The following is a 27,220-nucleotide window of genomic DNA, read 5'->3' on the forward strand; positions in this document are numbered from 1 at the left end:
GTGAATTAAAAAGCATTCAAAATGGACCATCCTTGAGAACTACTGTATTTTACTTCTTATATAAGTTGCATCGGGGGTTTTCCATTCCTTTGAGATATTAAAACTTGAACTATATTAGAGTAGAATAGAATAGAATAGAATAGAATTCTTTCTTGGCCAAGTGTGATTGGACACACAAGGAATTTGTCTTTGGTGCAGATGCTCTCAGTGTACAGAAAAGAAAAGATAGAATAGAATAGAATGGAATGGAATGGAATAGAATAGGATTCTTTCTTGGCCAAGTGTGGTTGGACACACAAGGAATTTGTCTTTGGTGGAGATGCTCCCTGGGTACAGAAAATAAAAGATAGAATAGAATGGAATGGAATGGAATGGAATGGAATAGAATTCTTTATTGGTCAAGTGTGATTGGACACACAAGGAATTTGTCTTTGGTGCAGATGCTCTCAGTGTACAGAAAAGAAAAGATAGAATAGAATAGAATGGAATGGAATGGAATAGAATAGAATAGAATTCTTTCTTGGCCAAGTGTGATTGGACACACAAGGAATTTGTCTTTGGTGGAGATGCTCTCAGGGTACATAAAGGAAAAGGATACAGTTGTCAAGAATCATGGGGTACAACACTTAAGGATTGTCACAGGGGTCAAATAAGCAATGAAGAAACAATCAATATTAATAAAAATTTTAGACCGAAGTAATTATACATCTTTTCCGCCATCTTCCCATTCTGACCATTCAAAAACTTCTTATTTTTCCCCTCTTACCTGTCTATAATGAGGCAAAACCATCAGTTAGTGTAGGTGGCAAATAGTTTGGCTATTCTCCAATGTCCAGGTGTTTATGAGTACAAAGAATACCACATGTAAATCTACCAAGAAATGGAAAAAATAAGTATGGTTTACTGCAGTGATATTCTAGTAATTCAGAATCTAGAAATTGACTGGATATTCTTTGTTATTCACAAAATAAATACAGGGAAACCCACCCCCCTACCCCAAAATGGATCGAAGCTTGGTGGGCCTACATTATTCCACATAAGAATTTCAATGTAATTTCCAAAGGTGAAGATGTTCAAAGGAACTTTTGGGGGAAACATACATTAAAGTTTTATTCCTTGAGATTTGAGAGGGAGGGGGGCTTCGGGAAAGAATTATCAGTAATCTCCATTTATTGAAAATAATTGGTTTATCCTTCTTTTTCCTCCTTCCCTCCCTCTCTTTCTCCCTTTCTTTTAAATTTAATTAACGATTGTGAAGGTCATATGCTTTCTAGATCTCTGATCTACCTGAGGTGTCATTCCTTCAGAAAATAGTCTTTGCTTTACCTTGATAGAGGAAAAAAAATTCCTTACCATTAGTATTTATATATATATATGTCTAAATTCAGTTACTGTGAATTTACCAACTACATCTGCTGGAAGTTTGTTCCAAGGATCTACTACTCTTTCAGTCAAATCATATTTTCTCACGTTGCTTTTGATCTTTCCCCCAACTAACCTCAGATTGTGCTCCCTTGTTCTTGTGTTCACTTTTCTATTAAAAACACTTCCCTCCTGAACCTTATTTAACCCCTTATCATATTTAAATGTTTCGATCATGCCCCCCCCCTTTTCCTTCTGATATATAAGTGCACTGGAGTGCCTTTCGTCCCCTGCCCAATTGTCTTTCCTTTCTCTCACTTATCATATATATTTTCTTTCTTTCGTATATCCTCTCCTCTAAGTTCACTTTACTCTTATATATATTACTACATGTCTATTTTTCTTCCTATGTATTTGTGTATTGGACAAATGAATAAAATAAAATAAAATTGTTGTGAGCCACCCTGAGTCTTCGGAGAGGGGCGGCATATGAATCTAATAAATTATTGAATTTATTATTATTATTATTATTATTATTATTATTATTATTATTATCATCATCATCAGCCTAAATCACTGCAGGCTGAAAATGAGTTTTTTTCTACTGGTTCTGCATACCTGACTGTACCCCGAAGAGCCCATCACTGCCCCTAATCCTTCTTTTTATCAAACAAATTAACCCAATTCCAGCAACTTACTCTTTGGGATAATAAGTTTTAGGTAGGCACACTTTACTCCTGTGCTACTTTCTACGGGCTGGAAAGAAAGTGCATTATTTGGATAATGCAATTCAGCCAAGTCCTTAATGGTAATCATTTCTGGAGACCTCACCTACAAAAAGATATTGATAAAATTGAACGGGTCCACAAAGAGGGGCTACAAAAATGGTGGAAGGTCTTAAGCATAAAATGTATCAGGAAAGACTTCATGAACTCCATCTGTAGAGTCTGGAGGACCGAAGGGAACATGATCAAAACATTTCAATATGTTAAAGGATTAAAGAAGGTTCAGGAGGGAAGTGTTTTTAATAGGAAAGTGAACCCAAGAACAAGGGGGCACAATCTAAGGTTAGTTGGGGGAAAGATCAGAAGCAACGTGAGAAAATATTATTTTACTGAAAGAGTAGTAGATCCTTGGAACAAACTTCCAGCAGATGTGGTTGGTAAATCCACAGTCACTGAATTTAAACCTGCCTGGGATAAATATAGATAAAATACAAGAAATAGTTTAAGGGCAGACTAGAAGGACCATGAGGTCTTTTTCTGCCATCAATGTTCTATGTATCCATGTTTCTATTTTCACTACAGTTTTTTTTACTTGTCACCTGTTGTGTTTGTTACTGTCTGCTGTCAATCTTCTATATTTCTATGTAACCAAGTTTCTATTGGGACGTCCGGACTAGGGAACGGCATTCATATCGTGGCTTTGCAAAGAGCAGGCAATTAGGTAACTGAAACTTTTTAAAAAGTAACTTTAAAAAACAGCCATTGAAACCAAGTAATGTCCCTGGACCTTCTCCAGCCGATGTGGGGACTTGGCAGCCCATTTCGAGACAGGAATTACCGACAAGGTGTGCGTTAGTCATATCTGCAAAGCAGAGATCTGTCATTTTTCGGTCATTACGCACAAATGCTGCGGGATTGAATATCTCTTTCCCACAAATTCAGAGGTTCCGAGCGAAGAGAGAGGGACGGTGTAACGTTACCCGCTCAATTGTGTTTCTCCTTCGCCATTCACAATCCTCCTTTGGCAAAAGTCAGGCTTGTGCATCTGCCAAGAAGCATCTCTCACAAAGCCATGGGGGGAATTCTCCGTTTTGCACCAGCGTCTCTCCACCCCGCCGCCTCCTTCGAGCAGATTTCAGGTTTAATTGGCTAAATGATAGGAAGCCTTTGGAGAGCCCCATTGGATTAAAACCCTTAGAAAAACTCTCCCTCTCTCTCTCTCTCTGTGTTATTATTTTTACTAAGTATGCACTTCTAGTTCTACTAGTTTTTCTCATCATTCCTATCATCATTTTCCTCCCACTTAGGACTGTGTGACTGTAACTTGTTGCTTGTCTCCTAAGATTTTTATTAATATTGATTATTTCTTCATTGCTTAGTTGACCCCTATGGCAACCATTAAGTGTTGTAGCACATGATTATTGACAAATGTCTCTTTTTCTTTCATGGACATTTAGAACATATGCGCCAAGACAAATTCCTTGTGTGTCTAATCACACTTGGCCAATAAAATTCTATTCTATTCTATTCTATTCTATACTTTTTACTAAATCTGCACTTCTATTCTACTAGTTTTTCTCATCATTCCTATCATCCTTTTCCTCCCACTTAGGACTGCATGACTGTAACTTATTGCTTGTATCCTAAGATTTTTATTAATATTGAGTGTTTCTTCATTGCTTATTTGACCCCTATGACAATCATTAAGTGTTGTACCACGTGATTCTTGACAAATGCATCTTTTTCTTTTATGTACACTGAGAGCATCTGCACCAAAGACAAATTCCTTGTGTGTGCATTAATATTTGGCCAATAAAGAATTCTATTCTATTCTATTCTATTTTACTCTACTCTACTCTTGACAAATGTCTCTTTTTCTTTTATGTTCACTGAGAGCATCTGCACCAAAGACAAATTCCTTGTGTGTCCAATCACACTTGGCCAAAATAGAATTCTATTCTATTCTATTCTACTCCACTCTACTCTATTCTTGACAAATGTCTCTTTTTCTTTTATGTACACTGAGAACATCTGCACCAAAGACAAATTCCTTGTGTGTCCAATCACACTTGGCCAATAAAGAATTCTGTTCTATTCTATCTATTCTATTATTATTTCCCAACACACAAGAAATACCTTCACTCTGTCTCCTGTTCGTCCCATATCTCCCACAAGGTATTCTTTTTTTTAGAATTAGAATAAAATTCTTTATTGGCCAAATGTGATTGGACACACACAGGAAATTTGTCTTCGGTGCATAGGCTCTTGGTGTACATAAAGAAAAAATAAAATTTCTATCCCATGCATGATTTTATACCCTTCGATCAAGTCACCTCTTAAACGCCGTCTTTCAAGGCTGAAGAGACCAAGGCGTTGCAACCTGGTTTTATAAGGGAGGGGCTCCATTTCCTTGATTGTTCTTGTTGCCCTTTTTTGCACCTTTCCCAGTTCCATTCTATCCTTCTTGAGGTGCGATGACCAGAACTGTACACAGTCCTCCAAGTGTGGAACTTGGCGTCCAACGACTTCTATTTGCTTGGAAAACAGCAACATGCAAACAATGGTTGGCTGGTTTACATTTCTTGGAATGGGGCCGTTTTTAACACTCATGTTAACAGTTGACCCGAGAATGTAGATTCTTCCTCTTCCCCCTGTTTTTCTTTTTCTGTCCTGATCAGATATTTATAATACGCAGAATATCAACAATAGCTTTCATGAGCACATTGTCAACTTTTGTATGAAGCAATCTCCCTCTTCAATGATGTGATTCTGGAATTGCCGCGTCGTTTCTTTCTTTCGCTCCTTTTATGCCCGATCTGGAGTCTTGTCTGAATGTCACAAAATGATAACAGGACAAGTTTTCAATTGTTCATTATGGCTTTTCAGCTGCCTGATTCATTGCTCCTTGGGTCTTTCAGGGAGGGAGGGATGGAGGTTGGGGAAGACTGCACACCATCATCAGGTAAGTTACGACGTGTATATTTTATTTTATTTTATTTTATTTTATTTATTTTATTTATTTTATTTATTTTATTTATTTTATTTATTTTATTTATTTTATTTATTTTATTTATTTTATTTATTTTATTTATTTTATTTATTTTATTTATTTTATTTATTTTATTTATTTTATTTATTTATTTTATTTATTTTATTTATTTTATTTATTTTATTTATTTTATTTATTTTATTTATTTTATTTATTTTATTTATTTTATTTATTTTATTTATTTTATTTATTTTATTTATTTTATTTATTTTATTTATTTTATTTATTTTATTTATTTTATTTATTTTATTTATTTTATTTATTTTATTTATTTTATTTATTTTATTTATTTTATCAAGGTGGTGCCGTGGATATTGCCTATCTGGACTTCAGCAAAGCCTTTGATACGGTTCCACATAAAGAGCTGATAGATAAATTAGTGAAGATTGGACTTAATCCCTGGATAGTTCAGTGGATTTCAAGCTGGCTGAAGCATAGACATCAGAGAGTTATTGTTAATGGCGAGTATTCTGAGCAGAGACAGGTTACAAGCGGTGTGCCACAAGGGTCTGTTCTGGGTCCTATTCTTTTTAATATGTTTGTGAGTGACATAGGGGAAGGTTTGGTAGGGAAGGTTTGCCTATTTGCCGATGACTCTAAAGTGTGCAATAGGGTTGATATTCCTGGAGGGGTCTGTAATATGGTAAATGATTTAGCGTTACTAGATAAATGGTCAAAGCAATGGAAACTGCAGTTTAATGTTTCCAAATGTAAAATAATGCACTTGGGGAAAAGGAATCCTAAATCTGAGTATTGCATTGGCAGTTCTGTGTTAGCAAAAACTTCAGAAGAGAAGGATTTAGGGGTAGTGATTTCTGACAGTCTCAAAATGGGTGAGCAGTGTGGTCGGGCAGTAGGAAAGGCAAGTAGGATGCTTGGCTGCATAGCTAGAGGTATAACAAGCAGGAAGAGGGAGATTGTGATCCCCTTATATAGAGCGCTGGTGAGATCACATTTGGAGTACTGTGTTCAGTTCTGGAGACCTCACCTACAAAAAGATATTGACAAAATTGAACGGGTCCAAAGACGGGCTACAAGAATGGTGGAAGGTCTGAAGTATAAAACGTATCAGGAAAGACTTAATGAACTCAATCTGTATAGTCTGGAGGACAGAAGGAAAAGGGGGGACATGATCGAAACATTTAAATATGTTAAAGGGTTAAATAGGGTTCAGGAGGGAAGTGTTTTTAACAGGAAAGTGAACACAAGAACAAGGGGACACAATCTGAAGTTAGTTGGGGGAAAGATCAAAGGCAACATGAGAAAGTATTATTTTACTGAAAGAGTAGTAGATCCTTGGAACAAACTTCCAGCAGACGTGGTTGGTAAATCCACAGTAACCGAATTTAAACATGCCTGGGATAAACATATATCCATTGTAAGATAAAATACAGGAAATAGTAAAAGGGCAGACTAGATGGACCATGGGGTCTTTTTCTGCCGTCAGTCTTCTATGTTTCTATGTTTCTTCTATTTATTTTATTTATTTTATTTATTTTATTTATTTATTTTATTTATTTTATTTATTTTATTTATTTTATTTATTTTATTTATTTTATTTATTTTATTTATTTTATTTATTTTATTTATTTTATTTATTTTATTTATTTTATTTATTTTATTTATTTTATTTTATTTTATTTTTTTATTTATTTAGTCCAATACACAATGAGGGTTTCAGTGGGTATATATCTATATATATACACATAGTAAAATACATGATGAAGGTTATAGAGGAGATACTCATAGTAAAATATATAAAACAATGCCGCTTGGCGGGACCCAGGGGAAGAGCCTTCTCTGTGGCAGCCCCGGCCCTCTGGAACCAACTCCCCCCAGAGATTAGAATTGCCCCCACCCTCCTTGCCTTTCGTAAGCTCCTTAAAACCCACCTCTGCCGCCAGGCATGGGGGAATTGAGATGCTCTTTCTCCCTGGGCCTTTACAATTCTATGCATGGTATGTCTGTATGTATGTTTGGTTTTTTATATTAATGGGTTTTTTAATCATTTTTAGTATTTATTGGATTATTATTGTACATTGTTTTATTACTGTTGTTAGCCGCTCCGAGTCTCCGGAGAGGGGCGGCATACAAATCCAATAAATAAATAAATAAATAAATATCTAAGAAATAATAGAAAAGAAGATATAGTAATAGAACATATCAATGAAATAATAGAAGAAGAGATATAGGAATAGAAGAAAGGTATAGGAGATATAGGAGAGCAATAGGACATGGGTTCCAAACAGATGAGCTGTATTCGAGGATGGGTCTGGCAAAAGTTTTGTAAGCTCTGGTAACTAGTGTGAGATTTCCAGAGCAGAAGCTACGTACGATTAGGTTTACAACTCTTGAAGCCTTCTTGGCTATATTGTTGCAGTGGGCTTTGGCACTTAAATCTTTTGTTATTAGTATACCAAGGTCTTTATGTTTATGTTTATGTTGCAGAATGCAAGTCAACATCGTTCTGTAGCTGCCAACCTGGTGGCAGGCCTAATGATGGTTTTGAAGGCCATGCATGGACCCCAACAGCATTTTAAGGTGATAGAAATCTGTCGAACTTACCCAAGACTCACCTGAGTGTCAATTTCTCTCTGCAATTGGAAATAAAGCACCTCTAAGCAAAAGAATACATTTTGGACAAAGAGGCGAATGTAACGTTTGGAAAAGTGAAATTTGCTTCTCTTAGGAGTTGGCAACAGAAAGTCCTTGAGTTACTACTGCAATTGGGACATTGTCAAACAAGATGGATGCTAAGAGGAGTCATACCAGTTTTTTGGGCCGCTTTGCCAAAGTTGTTAAACAAATCATTGTGCTTTTTAAGCAATTGGTAGGAAGAGGAAGGGGCATGAGGAAGAGGGGGGAGAGGAGAGACAAAGGAGGAGGAAGAGGAAGGAGGAGGAAATCCAATAAATAAAGAGAAGGAGGAGAAGAGGAGGAAGAAGAAGAGGAGAAAGAGGAGAAAGAAGTAGAAGAAGAAGGAAGAGGAGAAGAAGAAGAAGAAGAAGAAGAAGAAGAAGAAGAAGAAGAAGAAGAAGGGGAGGAGGAGGAGGAGGAGGAGGGGAGGAGGAGGAGAAGAAGAAGAAGAAGAAGAAGAAGAAAAAGAAGAAGAGAAGAGGAAAAGAATAAGAAGAGGAGGAGGAAGAGGAGGAGGAGGAGGAGAAGAGAAAAGGAGGAGGAGAAGAGAAAAATAAAAGAAGAAGAAGAAGAAGAAGAAGAAGAAGAAGAGGAGGGGAGGAGGAGGAGGGGAGGAGGAGAAGAAGAAGAAGAGAAAAAAGAAGAAGAGAAGAGGAAAAGAATAAGAAGAGGAGGAGGAAGAAGAGGACGAGGAGAAGAGAAAAATAAAAGAAGAAGAAGAAGAAGAAGAAGAAGAAGAAGAAGAAGAAGAAGAAGAAGAAGAAGAAGAAGAAGAAGAAGAAGAAGAAGAAATAACAGAAGGAGAAGGAGGAGGACAATGACTGTGGCGGGCCCTGGTGCTCCATAACCTTGTCTGTTTTCTTGCAGAACTTTCATGACCAACTGTTTAACATCACCAGTGCTACATGGAGCATCCTTTCCAGGTTTCCACGCTTACCTTTTTCTAACAGGCCCTCAAAAGTATCTCAGATACTTTTCCAGGAGCTACAATTGCTCAGTTGTTGTTGTTTTTTAATCTGACTGTAAAAATCACAACAATTTTCCAGGCAGACCACCCTAAAATGAGATTCCCACCTATTGCTAAATCGTATTTCCTCTACAGCCGTTGAAGGTTACCATTTGTGAGCTCAACCCTTCCTGCCTGGAAAGATTGTCCGTTCCTCTGGCTGGAGAAAAAATCTGGACCTTCCAGGCTTTTATTTTCCCCCCCTCTCCCCTTTCAAAAACCAGGAAACCAACTTTAATTAAACCATCAGTAACTGGACTTAATTATCCTCGACAGTATTTAATTAATGTTTTCATAGACCCTTTCACGCAATTAAGGCTCCTTTAATAAGACCTTCTGTGACATTAAGACGTAGGACCTTTATCTCCCTTATCAAGCCACCGTTGACAATTCAGATTTGTCATTTTTAATTTTTTTTTTGCTAAAAGGGGTCCCTTTGAGCTCAATAGAAGCCATGAGCGGAAAAAAAATTAATCTGCAAATGTTTGTTTCTCCCCCACCTTTCTCAAAGCCTAATAAGTCGAGCCATTTAATTAGCAGCGGGAGAGGACAACTGTTATTCTCCTTTGCTCCTAATTATCAATAAAAAAGAGAATATTCCCTACGAAACAGAAGATTATGTCTACATGTACGAGAGTAACAAAAGGTGATTGCTAACAATCCTTGATTAATCCTGGCAAGGGATTTGGTCTTGAAGAACGGGGAGAGAGGGAGTCAACCCATCCTATTCATAATATTCCGGAGGTCTTCTGGAGAGTAAAACCAAGCTTTTGTTTCTTCCCTAAATGAATTAAGGACTTCTTAAAACAGAGGCCAGAAAGCCAATTGCCAAGAATCTCCTTGTTAGAATAGAATAGAATTTTTTTTTATTGGCCAAGTGTGATTGGACACACAAGGAATTTGTCTTGGTGCAGATGCTCTCAGCGTACATAAAATAAGATATACATTTGTCAAGAATCATGGGGTATGACACTTAATGATTGTCATAGAGGTCAGACAAGCAATGAAGAAGCAATATTAATAAAAATCTTAAGGATACAAGCAATAAGTTACAGTCATAAGTGGGAGGAGATGGGTGATAGGAATAATGAGGAAAAAAACCTAGTAGTAATAGTAGTGCAGACTTAATAAACAGTGGTGAGGGAATTATTTGTTTAGCAGAGTGATGGCGTTTGGGGGAAAAACTGTTCTTGTGTCTATTTTATTTTTATTTTTTTATTCAGTAAGTAAGGGGCATACATAAGCGCACTAGAGTGCCTTCCGCCCCCTGTCCTATAGTCTCTCCTATATATCGTATTTCTTCTCTACTATATCCTCTATAACTTTCATTGTGTATTATTGTGTATTGGACAAAATAAATAAATAAAATAAATAAATAAATGGCGTTCGGGGCGGAACTGTTCTGGTGTCTAGTTGTCTTGGTGTGCAGTGCTTTGTAGTGACGTTTTGAGGGTAGGAGTCGAATCAGTTTATGTCCAGGATGCGAGGGGTCAGTAAATATTACCACTGCCCTCTTTTTGACTAGTGCAGGTCCTCAATGGAAGGCAGGTTGGGAGCCATTGTTTTTTCTGCAGTTCTGATTCTCCTCTGAAGTCTGTGTCAGTCTTGTTGGGTTGCAGAACCAAACCAGACAGTTGTAGAGGTGCATTTGACAGACTCAATGATTCCTCTGTAGAACTGGATCAGCAGCTCCTTGGGAAGTTTGAGCTTCCTGATTTTGTGGAGAAAGAACATTCTTGTTTTTGATGTTAGGTGACCATTTTAGATCTCAAGATACGATAGAACCCAGAAATTTGAAGGTCTCTACTGTTGATACTGTATTGTCCAGTATTGTGAGAGGTGGAAGGGTGGAAGGGTTTCTCCTAAAGTCTACCACCATTTCTACAGTTTTGAGTTTTGAAGAGTCCATCTGAAGCTCTGCTCTCCCCTTCCAGATACCCAAAAGGGCTTTCACAACTGTCCAGCAGCATCTTTCCAGCCAGGTTTGAAGCATCAAGCTAGAATGACTCTCACCCAACTCCCTTCCCAGCTTTCAGTCTCGTTGCCCTGTTGTCCAATTGGACAAGATTAAAGAGCTTACGAAGAAGTCCCCATTGATGGATTCGCTAGTTAGCCTCCTAAATGCTGGCTTAATGAGGAGGCTGTCACTTTTGATCTGGGGAAAACCTTCTGCCTATTTTTGGCAGATGTTTTGAGAAGCTATTAATTGAAGCTGCTGGAAGGCCCCAGCACTGAGTTGATGGGAAGTTTGGAGTTGGTGGGAATTTCTCTCTTCTCTGATTAATTGTGCTCACAGACAGGAAATTTAGAATAGAATAGAATAGAATACAATAGAATGGAAGGGAAGGGAAGAGAAGAGAGAAGAGAAGAGAAGGGAGAAGAGAGGAGAGGAGAGGAAAGAAGGGAGAAGAGAAGAGAAGGGAGAAGAGAAGAGAAGGGAGAAGAGAGGAGAGGAGAGAAAATGGAGAAGAGAAGGGAGAAGAGAGGAGAAGGGAGAAGAGAGGAGAAGAGAAAGGATAGTGGAGGAGAGGAGAGGAGAGGAGAGAAAAGGGAGAAGAGAAGGGAGAAGAGAGGAGAAGAGAAAGGATAGTGGAGGAGAGGAGAGGAGAGGAGAAGAGAGGAGAGGAGAGAAAAGGGAGAAGAGAAGGGAGAAGAGAGGAGAAGGGAGAAGAGAGGAGAGGAGAAGAGAAAGGATAGTGGAGGAGAGGAGGGGAGAGGAGAGCATTTTATTGGCCAAGTCTGACTGTGCAAACAAGGAATTTGTCTTTGGTGCATATGCTCTTAGTGTTCATCAACTATCATAAGATACAACACTTAATGATAGTCTGGGTAAAAATAACCAATCCAATCATATTAGGAACCAGTCAATATAAATTGTAAGGATACAGGCAAAAAAAGTTAGGGTCATACAGTCTTAAGTGGGAGGAGATGAGTGATGGGAACAATGAAATCAGGAAACAATCAATATTAATATAAATCGTAAGGATACAAGCAACAAGTTACAGTCATAAGTGGAAGGACATAAATGATAGGAATGGTGAGAAAACTATTAGTAATAGTAATGCAGACTTTGTGAATTATTTGACAGTGTTGAGGGAATTATTTGTTTAGCAGAGTGATGGTGTTTGGGAAAAAACTGTTCTTGTGTCTAGTTGTCTTGGTGTGCAGGGCTCTGTAGCGACGTTTTGAGGGTGGGAGTTGAAGCAGTTTGTGTTCAGGATGCGAGGGGTCCGTAGATATGATCGCAGCCTTCTTTTTGACTCATGCAGTACACAGGTTGGTAGCAATTGAGTTTTTCCTTCTTAGATTTATCCTTAGGTTGTTTCTCTCCTTGAGTAGTTTCCATCCATTGTTTCTGGTCTTGCTTTCTGGTGGTTTGGAAAATAAGTTGACCCCCCTCTTCTTTGCAGCAGCCCCTCAAATACTGGAATACTGCCCTCCAAGAACTTTCTCCCCTCCCCCTCCCTCCCTCTCCTGTTCCACCCCTGTTTTTTTACTCATCAACAACAACAACAACAACAACAACAACAACAACAATAATAATAATAATAATAATAGATTTGAATGCATCCTTTTATGGTAGGTGACTGGCCAAGAGAGCTCCGTCAAAATATGGAGTATTAAGCTGATATTATTGATTGATTTGGTTTGGTTTGGTTTGGTTTGGTTTGGTTTGGTTTGGTTTGGTTTGGTTTGATTTGATTTCCGCCCCTCTCCGGAGACTCGGAGCGGCTCACAATAAAAACAACAATATGACCAATCCAATATATTAAAAGACATCTAAAACCCATTATTAAAACCATGCAGCACAATCATACCATACATACATAAGTCCAGGAGTAACTTAATTTCCCCATGCCTGACGACATAGGTGGGTCTTCAATAGCTTACAAAAGGCATCATCATCATCATCATCATCAGAAGGAGAAGGGGAAGAGGAAGAGGAAGAAGAAGAGGAGGAGGAAGAAGAAGAAGAAGAAGAAGAAGAAGAAGAAGAAGAAGAAGAAGAAGAAGAAGAAGAAGAAGAAGAAGAAAACAAAGTTGGAAGGGACCTTGGAGGTCTTCTAGTTCAACTCCCTGCTTAGGCAGGAAACCCTACACTACTTCAGACAGATGGTTATCCAACATCTTCTTAAAAACTTCCAGAGTTGGAGCAGTCACAACCTCTGGAGGCAACTTCTGTTCCACTGATTAACTGTTCTGACTGTCAGGAAATTTCTCCTTAGTTCTAAGTTGCTTCTCTCCTTGTTTAGTTTCCACCCATTGCTTCTTGTCAGTGCTTTGGATAAGAGGGTTGACTCCAGGGGTGGGCTACTGCCTCGATGGGGAGCTCCACCCCAGAGCACCCAATTTTCACTGAAAGAGGTTGGAAAAAAATGCAGGATGTCCTGCATAAGCGATGGCCATAGTGTGGTAGTAAAAATTTGGTAGCCCTTCACTGGTTGACTCCTTCTTCTTTGTGGCCACCCCTGAGATATTGGAAGACAGCTCTCATGTCTCCTCTGGTCCTTCTTTTCATTAAACTAGTCATGCCCAGTTTTTGCAACCGTTCTTCATATGTTGTAGACTCACAGTGTTTCCCAAACTTGGCAACTTTAAGACTTGTGGGACTTCAATTCCCAGAATTCTCCAGCCAGCATAAAAACTCTGGGAGTTGAAGTCCACAACTCTTAAAGTTGCCAAGTTTGGGAACCACTGTGTAGGCATGTGGTTGAGTCACTTGGTGGGTCATGTGATGGGGACTTAAGCTTAATGAGAACATTGGCCAGTCAAGGAGTTTAAGTTCAGCTGGGACCTTCTGAAGTTGAGTCATCTCAGGAACACCCCCAGGGGACAATTACCTGCCCATAGATAAAGATCAGTTACATGGTGGCAAGATAAACCAAAGCCTCCACAAAGTCTCTTGTTAAGGGGGCTCTTGAACTTTCCTTGGCCAAAGGAAAATGAGGAATTTTGAGAAGAAAGGAGGGAGCTTGGATGACTTTTGATAGGAGGGAGAGAGGGAGGGAGAAGGAAGGAGATGGAGGGAGAAGGAGGGGGAGAGAGAGGGAAAGAGGGAGTAAAGGGGACAGATAGAGGGGAAGAAAGAGAAGGTGGGAGAGGGAGGGAAAGAAGGATGGAGGGAGAGAGGGAGAGCAGGTAAGAGGGAAAGAGAAAGGAGGGAAAAGGATGGGAGAAAGATGGAAAAAGGGATAGAAGGGGAGGGAAATAGAGAGAGAGGGAGAAAGAGAAGGTGGAAAAAGGAGGGAAAGTAGGAGGGAGGGAGGGAAACGGAGGGAGAGAGAGGGAAAGAAGAGGGAGGGAGAGCAGGAAAGAGGGAAACAGAAAGGAGGGAGAAGGAGGGGAGAGAGATGGAAAAGGGGATAGAAGGGGAGGAAATGGGGAGAAGGTGGAAAAAGGAGGGAATGAAGGATGGAGGGAGGGAAATGGAGGGAGAGGGAAAGAAGAGGGAGGTAGGGAGAGCAGGAAAGAGGGAAACAGAAAGGAGGGAGAAGGAGGGGAGAGAGATGGAAAAGGGGATAGAAGGGGAGGAAATGGGGAGAAGGTGGAAAAAGGAGGGAATGAAGGATGGAGGGAGGGAAATGGAGGGAGAGGGAAAGAAGAGGGAGGGAGGAAGAGCAGGAAAGAGGGAAACAGAAAGGAGGGAGAAGGAGGGGAGAGAGATGGAAAAGGGGATAGAAGGGGAGGAAATGGGGAGAAGGTGGAAAAAGGAGGGAATGAAGGATGGAGGGAGGGAAATGGAGGGAGAGGGAAAGAAGAGGGAGGGAGAGAGGGAGAGCAGGAAAGAGGGAAACAGAAAGGAGGGAGAAGGAGGGGAGAGAGATGGAAAAGGGGATAGAAGGGGAGGAAATGGGGAGAAGGTGGAAAAAGGAGGGAATGAAGGATGGAGGGAGGGAAATGGAGGGAGAGGGAAAGAAGAGGGAGGGAGAGAGGGAGAGCAGGAAAGAGGGAAACAGAAAGGAGGGAGAAGGAGGGGAGAGAGATGGAAAGAGGGATAGAAGGGGAGGGAAATAGAGAGGGAGAAAGAGAAGGTGGAAGAAGGAAGGAAAGAAGGAGAGAGGGGAAAGGAGGGAGAGACAGAAGGAGGGAGGAAGAGCAGGAAAGAGGGAAACAGAAAGGAGGGAGAAGGAGGGGGAGAGAGATGGAAAGAGGGAGAGAAGGAGTGAGAGATAGAGAAAGGGGGAGGGGGATAGAAAGAGAGAGAGAGAGGGACACAGAGGGAGAAGGAAGGTGATAGACAGGGAAAAAGGGAGAGAGAGGGAGAAGGAGGGAGAGAAAGAAAGAAGGAGATGGGATGGAGAGAAATAGGGAGAAGGAAGGAGGGAGATAGATAGCTAGAGAGAGAGATAGATACTGTTTTCTTTATCCAACCTGTCGATGATGCTGGTCATAAAAGCAGAATCTCCAGAGAAGCCACCGATTCGGGCACGAAGAGCGACCCAGCGAGAACGGAAGGGGATGAAAGAGCTGAACTGTTGGCAAGAAGTTGATCAAGAGTGACAATTCTCACAGTGCTTAACCAAACAGCGAAGACAAGGAGCAGCAGAGACGGGCGGGCTCGGTTTGCGGGCAATGCAAACAAGCTGTCTTACCAGGACATGTCACTGTGTCAACTTACGAGCGGCCGAGGGACGGAGAATGAGAAGGCCGATCCCAGCCGACTTTCCAGGAAGATTTAATTCTTTCCCACCCTTCTTCCAACCAGGAGCTCAAAACCAAGGACCTGACTGTGGCCAGACCAAAAGCTGGCTTGTTTTTGTAACCTCTAGAGCAGTGTTTCCCAACCTTGGCCACTTGAAGATATCTGGACTTCAACTCCCAGAATTCCCCAGCCAGCAAATGCTGGCTGGAGGATTCTGGGAGTTGAAGTCCAGATATCTTCAAGTGGCCAAGGTTGGGAAACACTGCTCTAGAGGAAGAAGCAACGCACAAATTTAGGTCCTGAGCAATGTGCTGGGTTCACAAATGCTAAGCCATGATTTCTTCTAGTCTCTTCTTAAAGACTTCCACTGTTTTGGCATTCACAACTTCTGGGGGCAAGCTGTTCCATGGATTAATTGTTCAGACTGTCATGGAATTTCTCCTTAGTTCTAGGTTGCTTCTCTCCTTGTTTAGTTTCTACCCATTGCTTCTTGTTCTACCCTCAGGTGCTTTGGAGAGTAGTTTGACTCCCTTTTCTTTGTGGTGGCCCCACAAATACTAGAATTGGGGACTTCTATCACGTCAACCCTTGAAAATGTTGGATAACCATTTCTCTGAAGTAGTGTAGGGTTTCCTGCCTGAGCAGGGGGTTGGATGGAAGACCTCCAAGGTCTAACTCTGTTCTGTTCTGTTCGGTTCGGTTTGGTTCTGCTTTGCTCTATTCTATTCTTTCTTCATTCCATCATTCTGCTCCTATTCTACTCTACTCTACTCTACTCCACTCTACTCTTTCTTCATTCCATTGTTTTGCTCCTGTTCTGTTCTGTTCTGTTCTATTCCTTCATTCCATTGTTCTCCTCCTATTCTATTCTTTTCTATAATCTACTTTACTCTACTCTACTCTACTCTACTGTTTCTTCATTCCATTGTTCTCTTCTGTTCTGTTCTATTCTATTCTATTCTACTCTATAATCTACTTTACTCTACGCTACTTTAGTCTTTCTTCATTCCATTGTTCTGTTCTGTTCTATTCGAGTCTATGGAGAGGGGCGGCATAATACAAATCTAATAAATAAATAAATAAATAAATAAACATTATACTTCTAATTCTATTCTATTAACATGGCTGTTAAGTGAATCTGGCCTCCAGCTGGGGTTGATGGGAGATGCAGTCCCCTGGCTGCCCTAGGAAGCTAATTGGTCTTTTGTTCCTCTCCAAATGCAGCTAGTTAGTCCTTTGTTAAAGCGGAGGCAAGTCTTAGTTCCTTGACTAGTCCTATATGCCTTTTTTTCCCTTCTGGGTCCCAGTTTATAACCTCAATTTGTTTATTTTTCATTTACAGTGTTCCCTCGATTTTCACGGGTTCGAACTTCGCGAATAGACCATACCACGGTTTGTCAAAAAATATTAATTAAAAAATATTTCGCGGTTTTTTTCCTATACCACGGTTTTTCCCACCCGATGATGTCATATGTCATTGCCAAACTAATTTTTTTGCAAATAAATAACAAAAAAAATAATTATTGTTAATAAATAATTATGTTTATAAATATCAGGAACACTAAGTGTCTTATTCAATGGTGAGTACCAGTAATAATGGTGAGTAAATGGTTGTTAAGGGAATGGGAAATGGTAATTTAGGGGGTTAAAGTGTTAAGGGAAGGCTTGTGATACTGTCCATAGCCAAAAATGGTATATTTACTTCTGCATCTCTACTTCGCGGAAATTCAACTTTCGCGGGCGGTCTCGGAACACATCCCCCGCGGAAATCGAGGGAACACTGTATTTGTTTGTTTGTAAAAAAAAAAAAATTAGCTTCCCATCTTGCCAATCAATAAACCCTTCCAGAGACAACAACATTACACTTTCATTAATTACCGGTAACTGGACCAGTTTACCCGTCATATATCTGCCCCAACATGTTTTAGAATTATAAACTTAATTCCATGACTTTTTTTCTTTTCTTTTCTTTTCTAAGCAAATCTGGACAATGAATTTGGCCACTGCATTATTTTATTTTTTTTAAAAAGCCATTTGCTAGCCCAACTTAATTCTGCAACGTAACTCTGCAACTTAATTTTTCAAGAATTCTCTTTCACAGTTATTACCTTTTTCTCAACCCTTCCATAGAAACACCCATTTCTCAATGCGATGTTATTTCCAACATGTTATTCAACCAAATTGTGATTCTTAAAAGAAAAAAAAAATTCCTGAACTTCTATATCAAATACAAAGGAATAAAGAGAATATCTTCCCTGAATTTATAACTTCCAGGAAGGAGGAGGCTGAAATAATCAATTAGAGAAAGAAGAAGGTGAAAAATCTGGGATTCTCCTACTTCTTTTAAAAGGCAAATGCAATTTAAAAAAAAAAAAAATCTTGGCACACCTAAACAAAAGACTAATGGCTCATTTAAATTCGCACCTTTAAAACTCTGTATGCATGCAGCCATCAGCCTAACTGATTCCAAAATGCAAATGTTGTGTGTGCCATTAGCATTATGCAAGATTAAGTATCCAGAGGTATGTGGACACCCAGATGACTTTCCTGCAACACTTTTGACTGTAAATTTAGTTTAGGTTGAATCTCTCTTTGGTCATCTTCCATCTGTTATTCCTTGTCTGGACTTCAAGTGCTTTGGAGAATAGCTTGACCCCCTCTTCTCTGTGGCAGCCCCTCAAATTTGGGGACATTGCTATCAAGACAAATTAGAAACCAAGACCTTTGAAGAGAGATAGCTGGAACTGGGCATAAATAGCCTAGAGAAAAGAAGGGCCAGGGGGGACATGATAGCAGTTTACAGGTACTTGAGGGGTTACCACAGATTGGAGGGGGTCACACTATTTTCCAGGGAACCAGAGGGCCAGAGGAGGAACAAGGGTTGGAAGCTGACCAAGGAGAGATTCAACCTGGAAATAGGGAAGAACTTCCTGATGGTCAGAGCGATCAACCAGTGGAACGGCCTGCCTGCAAAGGTTGTGAGCTCTGCAACTTTGGACATTTTCAAGAGGAGATTGGACTTCCATTTGGCTGGGGTGTTGTAGGAATTCCTGCTTAAGCAGGGGGTTGGACTTGATGACCTGCAAGGTCCCTTTCAACTCAAATAGATAGATAGAGAGAGAGAGAGAAAGAGAGAGAGAGAGAGATAAAGAGATAGAGGTAGAAGATGGATGGATGGATAGAGAGAGAGAGAGAGAGAGAGATAGTTAGATAGATAACATCATTAGTGCTAGGAGGAAGTGGGGTGTAGAGGAGGAGGGGGCTGTGAGAATTTGGTGCTCTTTGAGCTTGGTACTTTTCTTGAAGACATTTCATTACCTAACTAGGTAACATCACCCATGCTGCTTATTCTAGAACTATTTCTATCTTTTCTCCCTCCCTCCCTCCCTTTCTCTCTGTCCCTTCCTCCATCTCATCCCCCCTCCTTTCCTCTTTCTCTCGCTCTCCCTCTGCTCCCTCTGTCTCTCTCTCCCTCTCTCTCTCCCTCCTCTCTCCCTCCCTCCCTTTCTCTCCCTCTCTCTCTCTTCCTCTCTCTCTCCCTCCTTCTCTCTCACACTCTCTCTCCATCTCTCTCTCTCTCCCTCCTCCTCTCTAAAGTGCCTGGGAAGGGCTTAGTCTATCCACCTTCTCTACTGGGTGAATCCCACCACCGCTCTCAAGTCATCCTGTCATTATCCGGCTATGACTTATTCAGCAAGTGCCCGTCATGCAGAACAGGGAGCCCTGATAAATGGTTTCTAAAACCTGGCTTTCGGAGAAAAAAACCCCAAACCCCTCTCGCTCAAAACAAACCCTGGCTTTGTTCGAGGCATGAACCCAGTTTGTTCCTGCGCTGTAGGGAAAGCCAAGATGCCTTCTTCCTCCACACCCTCATCTTCTCCTCTGGGGGGGGGGGATGATTTCATAGTGGGGGACAGAAGAGTCCAGGGCACAGAAGACCTAAGTCCGAAAGGGCTCCCATCTCGGGATATTCTTTTAAGGAGGCAACAGTTAATATGGGCTGGAGAGGGAAGGGGAGCTGTGTTTCCCCCTCTACCCCAAGTCTTCTGCCCAATGAATGGCTGTAATTGAAAAAGCAAGGCACTCCACACACAAATACACACACACACACAAACACAGAGAGAGAGTTTACAGAAAGAGATTTGTCAAGAGCCCAGCCCCCCCCCTCGCCCCCCCATTCTCACTTCCCTTACAGGCTAAGCTTCTATTGTGTGTCCTCCCTAGCTAATTTCTTCCCTGATCAAAAATGCCCCCCCCCCCCACTTCTCTGAAAATGTAGTAGTAAGAAGGAACTCATCCCAGCAAGCCTTCCATTCTGTAGCTTTCTTTTTTATTTATATAAACTGTTATATTTGCCTCTGCTCTTTGTGGTCTCTCAAAAGAAAGAAAGAGACAGAGGGAGGGAGGAAAAGAATGAAAAAGAAAGAAAGAGGGAGGGAGGGAGAGAAAGGGAAAAGAGGAATAAATAGAGAGAAAGAAAGAAAGATGGAAGAGACATGGAAGACAGGTAGGAAGGGAGAAGTAAAAAGAAGGAGGAAGGGAAGGCAGGCAGGAATGAAGGAAGGAAAAGAAAGAAAGAGAGAGGAAGGGTGGGAAGAAGAAAGGAAGGAAGGAAAGAAGAGAAGGAAGGACAGAAAGAAAGAAAGAAAGAAAGGATGGAAAAATATAGATGGGAGACAAGTAGGAAGGAAGAGAAGGAAGGAAGCAAGGAAAGGAAGAAGGAAGGAAGAAAAAGATAAATGGAAGGCAGGTAGGAAGGAAGGAAGGAACGAAGGAAAAAGAATAAATAAAACAAAATAGAAGAACAAAAAATAAAAACAGGGAGAACCCTCCCCATTCCTGGCCAAGGGAGAGGCTTTCCGGTGCCCCAACCAGACAAGCCAGAGCAAAGGGCTGACTTTGGAATGTGTGAAGGGAGAAAGGGGGCAGAATTTCTTCCCTCCAGGCGGGGAAGTCAACACTCAACCTGTCTTTGCAACCATCCACAGGAAACTCACCCAGGGGAGACAAGGAGAACGGGGTGGGTGGGTGGGGGTAACATTTCCCCAAGCAAAAAATTAGCAGCTTCAGAAAAAACCACCCCTGGGTTTCCTCTTGGAGACCAGGAGAAACTCAAATGCCTTTCCTTCACACACATCCTGGAGCCCTTAGAAGTTGCCAGGGGCTCCTTGGTCCTCCCTGAGCTGGGTTTTTTTCCCCTCCCATATGACTTTTTGTTAACCAGCTAGTCCCTGGGATCCCTTGTCATTATGACTAGCACGGATGAGGTTACTTAGGTGGGTGATGAAACATCTACAAGAAAACCACCAAGCTCAGATCCCACAGTCATTCATCACCTCTTCCTCCTCCTCCTCCACCACCACTTCTTCTTCTTCTCCTCCTCCTCCTCTCCTCCTCCTCTTCTTCTTCTCCTCCTCCTCTTCTTCTTCTTCTCCTCCTCCTCCTCCTCCTCTTCCTCCTCTATTCTAGCACTGATGATGTTACCCAGCTGGTTAATGAAAAGTCTACAAGAAAACCACCAAGCTCAGAGAATACCAAGACCCCAAAGTCATTCATTACCACCACCACCTCCTCCTCTTCCTCCTCTATTCTAGCACTGATGATGTTACCCAGCTGGTTAATGAAAAGTCTACAAGAAAACCACCAAGCTCAGAGACAGGGGTGGGCTACTACCTGGATGGGGGGAACGCAGTGAAGTAGGAAAAATGGAGCCCCACCCCAGAGCACCCAATTTGTACTGAAAGATCTTGAAAGAAAATGCATAAGAGAATTTAAATAATATATATTATATTATTTGTTTATTGTTATAGTCAATATTGTTTATTGTACTTAAATAAGTAATTAATTAATATTATGATTATAACTTATTATTATTTTTGTCTGAATGTGTTTTGTTTAGTCTTGTTTTGTTTTGTTTTTTGTCTATTTTCTTTTTGTTATGTTTTTGTAAATGTGTAAATATATATTTTAAACCAATAAAAAAATTTCAAAAAAGAAAAAAAAAGAAAATGCAGGGTGTCCTGCATAAGCCACGCCCACAACGTGGTAGTAAAAATTTTGGTAGCCCTTCACTGCTTAGAGACCACCAAGGATCCCATAATCATTCATCACCATTCATCACCACCACCACCATTCCTCTTCCTCCTCAATTCTAGTACTGATGATGTTACCCACTTGGGTAAGGAAACATCTACAAGAAGACCACCAACCTTAGACACCACCAAGGATCCGACAGTCATTCATCACCTCCTCCTCCTCCTTTAGCCCTGATGAGGTTACCTAGTTGGCTGATGAAACATCTGCAAGAAAATAGCTCAGAGACCTTCAAGGACACCTCATTTCAATCCCGAGTTACAAATATTCTCCTTTATTGGTACTTAAATGTTCTATCCCTGCCTAGAAATGAATCTCTTATCAATAAGGTGGACAACTTTGGAGTTCTCTTCCTGAAATGAGAAGCTCATTTCCTCCTATTCAAATAGACTTTTAGCTTTGTTGGCCAATGGGTCCTTGTTTGGGACAATGCCAAGAGGGACCTGGGCTTTGTTGTTCCTTGAAGATGTTTCATCTTGTCACCCAAGAAGCTTCTTGCATTCTTCTTCTTCAGTCACAATCTCCATAGAGATTCTCTAGTCTCTTGCTTGAGCAGGAAGCTGGACTAGATGTTCTCCAAGGTCCCTTCCAGCTCTATTCTGATTGATTGACTGATTGATTGACAGATTAGTGTCACTCCCATATTTAAAAATAGACCTCCAATAACTCATCACCTCCTTTCTTTTTCTTTCATTAATTTTTATTTTACAGAAATATTAATTTGATTATTAATATTACAAAAAGACAATATATTAATAAAGTTTTATTAATTTTCTAATATTACATTTAATTCGGGCTTAACAAAACACCCTGTTTTGGTTGTTCTGTTTGCTTAACAATACAAATGATATTCCTAATCTTTCCCCCCACTTTCCCCCCCCCAGCCATTGCTCAAATAAATTCCATGTTTTGTAACATTCTGTCCTCTTCTTTCTGTTTAATCTTCAATGTAAGTCTGTCTGTTTCTGCAATGTCTACTTCATCATCTCTTCATCTGATGCTATTTCTTCATTTTTCTAACCCTTCCCCTACTTTCAATCCACTTGCACATCAAGGAGCTAATTCTCCCATCAAGTCAGTCCCTAAGCTGCTATCTTTCTAGCTGCAGGTATTTTGTTGCTATCTCTTGATTATTCGTCCCGCCCAGCCATCAACCTTTCTGTTAGCCTTTGTCAAACAGATTGAACTTTGCCTGGGGCCTATGGAAAAGAGATGTCTTCAGCCTGGTCCTTTGAAATTCCCTGTTTCATTTCACTTTGGGGGTCCTTCTCTTTGGAAAAGAGAACTTAAAGAACTTCCATACTTTTTTTTTTTTAAAGGAAGCAACTAGGGGTAGTCCCCGATTTACAATGGGTCACTTAAATACTATTTAAGCTTCAATGGTACTGAAAAAAAACCAAGAGTTTATGACAGCAATGAAATCCACTTGGTACCTTTCCTATCAGTTTGGAAGTACACACCTTGTGTGTGCTTTTACACCCTCTTCGAATGCGCAGAGGGTTAAAAAAAGAAAATTGGATAAAATTTTGCTGGGCCCGGAACAAAAAAATAATATCCAAAAATAATATCTCTGGGAGCGCCTTCTGCCGCATGAATCCCAGTGACCAGTTAGGTCCCACAGAGTGGGCCTTCTCCGAGTCCCGTCAACTAAACAATGTCATTTGGCGGGACCCAGGGGAAGAGCCTTCTCTGTGGTGGCCCCGGCCCTCTGGAACCAACTCCCCGGAGAGATTAGAATTGCCCCCACCCTCATTGCCTTTCCTAAGCTCCTTAAAACACACCTCTGCCCTCAGGCATGGGGGAACTGAGATATTCTTTCCCCCTCTATACTTTATGCATGGTATGTTTGTATGTATGTAAGTTTGGTTTTATAATAAGGGTTTTTTAGTTGTTTTAGTATTGTATTGTTACATGCTGTTTTTTATCACTGTTGTTAGCCGCCCCGAGTCTACGGAGAGGAGCGGCATACAAATCCAATAAATAAATAAATAAAATAAATAATATCCAAATTATATATTTACCTGAATTTACTTGAAAATGAGGAGTTACTTCTTTCGTTCTAAAGTTACTTCTTTAGTTACTTCTGAAAGAGTCGTAGATGCTTGGAACAAACTTCCAGAAGACGTGGTTGGTCAATCCACAGGAGCTGAATGTAAACATGCCTGGGATAAGCATATATCCATCCTGAGATAAAATACAGGAAATAGTATAAGGGAAGACTAGATGGACCATGAGACCTTTTTCTGCCGTCAGACTTCTATGTTTCTATTTTCTATTAGTCCAAAGGTGGTTTGCGTTTTTGTTTTTTAAAAAAGGAGGCAACTGGACTTCCTTGGTTTTTCTTTGAAGGCATTTCACTTCTCAACCAGGAAGCTTCTTCGGATCTAACGGGATGGTGGGGAATGGAAGGGTTTATATTCTTTGCTGGTCATTTGCATTCTTCCATGAGAAGCCAAATGTCCTCAAACTAGAACAAGAAAGTCCAGTTGCCTCTTGATAAAGCACCTTTGGGACAACCCAAAGTACAAAGTATGTACTATACTGAGAGCATCTACACCAAAGACAAATTCCTTGTGTATCCAATCACACTTGGCCAATAAAACTCTGTTCTGTTCTATTCTACCCTATTCCATTCCAGTTTAATATTCTATTCTATTCTACTCTATTCTATTCCAATTTAATATTCTATTCTATTCCTATTCTATTGCATTCCATTCTATTCCAATTTAATATTCTATTCCTATTCCATTCCATTCCATTCCAATTTAATATTTTCTTCTCTTCTCTTCTATTCCAATTTAATATTCTATTCTATTCTATTCCTATTCTATTGCATTCCATTCTATTCCAATTTAATATTCTATTCCTATTCTATTCCATTCCATTCCAATTTAATATTTTCTTCTCTTCTCTTCTATTCCAATTTAATATTCTATTCTACTCTATTTTTTTCCAATTCAACATTCTCTTCTCTTCTAATTCTAATTAATTATATTCTATCCCATGATCTGGGGGGCTAAGAATCTCCATAGACATGGAGCAGGGAAAGATTTGTTCCTCTTCCAATTACACTCATCCTATTTTCTTCTCTCCCCCCCCCCCCCCCAAACTATTTTTAAGTGTCCTGGATCTTTGCCGGGAGAAATTCCCAGTCTCCACAAAAACATCCAAGCGGGAAGCAGAATGGGTGCTACCTGTAACCGACCCCGTTGCAAAGGAGCGACACGCGTCTTGGGCCGGGTCACATCCCCACGTGTTTACATCCCCACGTGTTTCTTAACCGCGACGCACCGGCCCTTGGGCTCCTACAACCAACTTCTCTGTTGTTCCTTTCCTCTCCCGTTCCTCTCCGACATAACCTCATTATTTTATTTTGGTGAAATTCGCAAGCTACCATTTCCGCTCAATCAATTCTTTTCCGGCGAACTTTATATAAACGCGAAGGGATAAATTATATCTTTGCCAGATTCAACTCTTCCTTTCCTTTCCATTTGCGCCCTTTTCCCTTAGTTTACGGGGTGGGAAAGGTCGTGAGAACGCCTCCGTTGTCCACTACAAACGCCGTTTGGGTTTTTTGTTTTGTTTTTTAATCCTGGGCTTGTTTGGGGGGGGGGAAAGAAAAGGAGACACTCGGGCAAAATTCACAAGACCCGGGAATACGGGAGGGGAACGTGTGAATCAGATCCCAGAGATGCGGGGTGGACTTTCTCTCAAGTGAAAGGGAACCTGGGTCACCCAATCGACCCCCTCCTCTCTTTCCTCCCCCCCCCTCGGGAAAGAGGGGAGGGCCGTTTGGAAGGCGCACAATCGAAAAGCTTTGCACCATACGCTACTCCCCCCCCGCCGCCCCCTCCCTCAGAGGGGACCCTGCGCCTTTAAGGCCGGCGCGCTCAGCCAGCGAAATCCAGCCAGCTTCGCAGGTGTGTGCGCGCGAGGGGAGGGGGGGAGAGGGCGAAGAAATGGGGAGGCCCCCTTGATTGACAACTCCCACAAAAGTTTCCTTTCTCCGGCGCTGAGAACCGCTGGGTTGGTTGCCATGCGAACGGATTCCGCCCCCCCCCCCCCAATTTAAAAAAAAACCCAACCCCCATCTCCATCCACAGGCAGCCAAACTGGGGCGAGCTGGGAGGGGAGGGGGCGATTCAGAAGGCAGGCAGCAGTGAGGGCGACGTGGGGGAGCCCCGAACTCCGGCGTGCTTGGCTGGAGCTCCCCCCCTCCTCTCAATAGTCCCTCTGTTGCCTTCCAGAGTTGGGAGAGAAAGCGGCCTTGGCTTCATTGAGGCTTGGCTTATTCCGGGTGGGGGATTGGGAGAGAGAGGGGGGGCAGCCGAGCGGCTTTTTTTCCCACGCGCTTTTTGGGGCAACCTGGCAGATCGAATAAATTTTTTTCTCTATTTTTTTTTAAAGGAAGCCCCGGCGAGGCTTTGGGGGTCGCTGTTCCCGTCCCCTTCCTTACACACGCAGAGCTCTCCCGCCCCCCTCCGTTACACACCTAATTCTACCACACGCATCCCCCACCCACCCGCAATTTTTTTAAAAAAATCCGCCTTAACTATTTGCTATGCTAGGCAGAGAGAGAGAGAGTTTGCAACCCACTTGGGAGCGAATGCCTTTTCCTCTCTCCCATTCCGTGACCCCCCCCCCGTCCAACTCGCACCCCTTTTCAAAGTGTTGCCCTTCACATGTACACACAATACACAGACACGTGTCAGCAAAAGATGCATTCTATCCCTTGAACGAATTTTGCCGACTTTCCTGGTCCATAGAAGGGCCGTTTTGGCAGTCCAGCGAAAATTGTAACGTCCCGCTTAACTATAGAATAGAATAGAATTTTATTGGCCGTGTGATTGGACACAAAAGGAATTTGTCTTTAGTGCAGATGCTCTGAGTACATAAAAGAAAAAGTTACATTTGTCGAGCATCATGTGGTACAACACTTAATGATTGTCACAGGGGTCAAATAAGCAATGAAGAAACAACCAATATTAATAAAAATCTCAAGCAACTCGAGCGAAAATTGCAATATCCCGGCTAAAGTTCTTGGTTCCAATAAAAGGGGTCGTTTTCTGTTTCTTATTCCTCTCTTTCTTTCTTTCTCTCTCTCTCTCTCTCACACACACACACACAAACGCACCCCAGAAAAAGTCTGGAAACTCGACAAAGGGTCCTTTGGTTTTCCGATTTTGGGTGTCCCGCGAGAGAAAAGTTGGGTGTCTCTTTTAAAAATGGGAGATAAGGCAACAACAGCGTTCCCGAGAATATTTTGAGGCGGGCAGGTGAAAAGTTTTATTCCAAGCTTTCCCCCCCTCCCCCTCCAATGGTCGGAACCGAAATTCAGAGGAAAAAATGAGCCAGTTCAAACTTGGAAAACGTTGGTAGGAAATCAGGATAATCCCTGCCCCACCCGTTCTCCCCCCCCCAAAAAAAGCTATTATTATTATTATTATTATTATTATTATTATTATTATTATTATTATTATTCAAAATTGGGCCGCTTTTTGGTTGAAGCCCGAATTTCTATACTTCTATACTATACTTCTATACTATAAACTCGGGAAAGACGGTAGGTCCCGGTCCACTTACACGCGGGACTCCACGTCTGCAAACTGCGGGCGGGCATTTCGCCCCTCCCGCTCTACCAACCCCACCCGGGGACCCTCTGCCGCCCACCCACCCGTTCTCTGCCGCTGCGTTTTGGAGCGGGG

The 27,220-nt window shown here is 41.3% G+C and overlaps 1 long non-coding RNA gene across 1 annotated transcript; it reads right to left on the reverse strand.

Annotated features, from left to right (window-relative positions):
* Positions 1–772: 772 nt before the first annotated feature.
* Positions 773–23,671, reverse strand: LOC139170821 (uncharacterized). Its single transcript, XR_011559670.1, has 3 exons — positions 23,537–23,671; positions 15,152–15,252; positions 773–870 (listed from the first exon to the last, which is right to left on the reverse strand). It is a non-coding gene; the product is annotated as an uncharacterized lncRNA (long non-coding RNA).
* Between the last annotated feature and the right edge of the window lie 3,549 nt (positions 23,672–27,220).

Source organism: Erythrolamprus reginae, chromosome 8 (assembly GCF_031021105.1).
Source record: "Erythrolamprus reginae isolate rEryReg1 chromosome 8, rEryReg1.hap1, whole genome shotgun sequence".
NCBI classification, from domain to species: domain Eukaryota; kingdom Metazoa; phylum Chordata; class Lepidosauria; order Squamata; family Dipsadidae; genus Erythrolamprus; species Erythrolamprus reginae.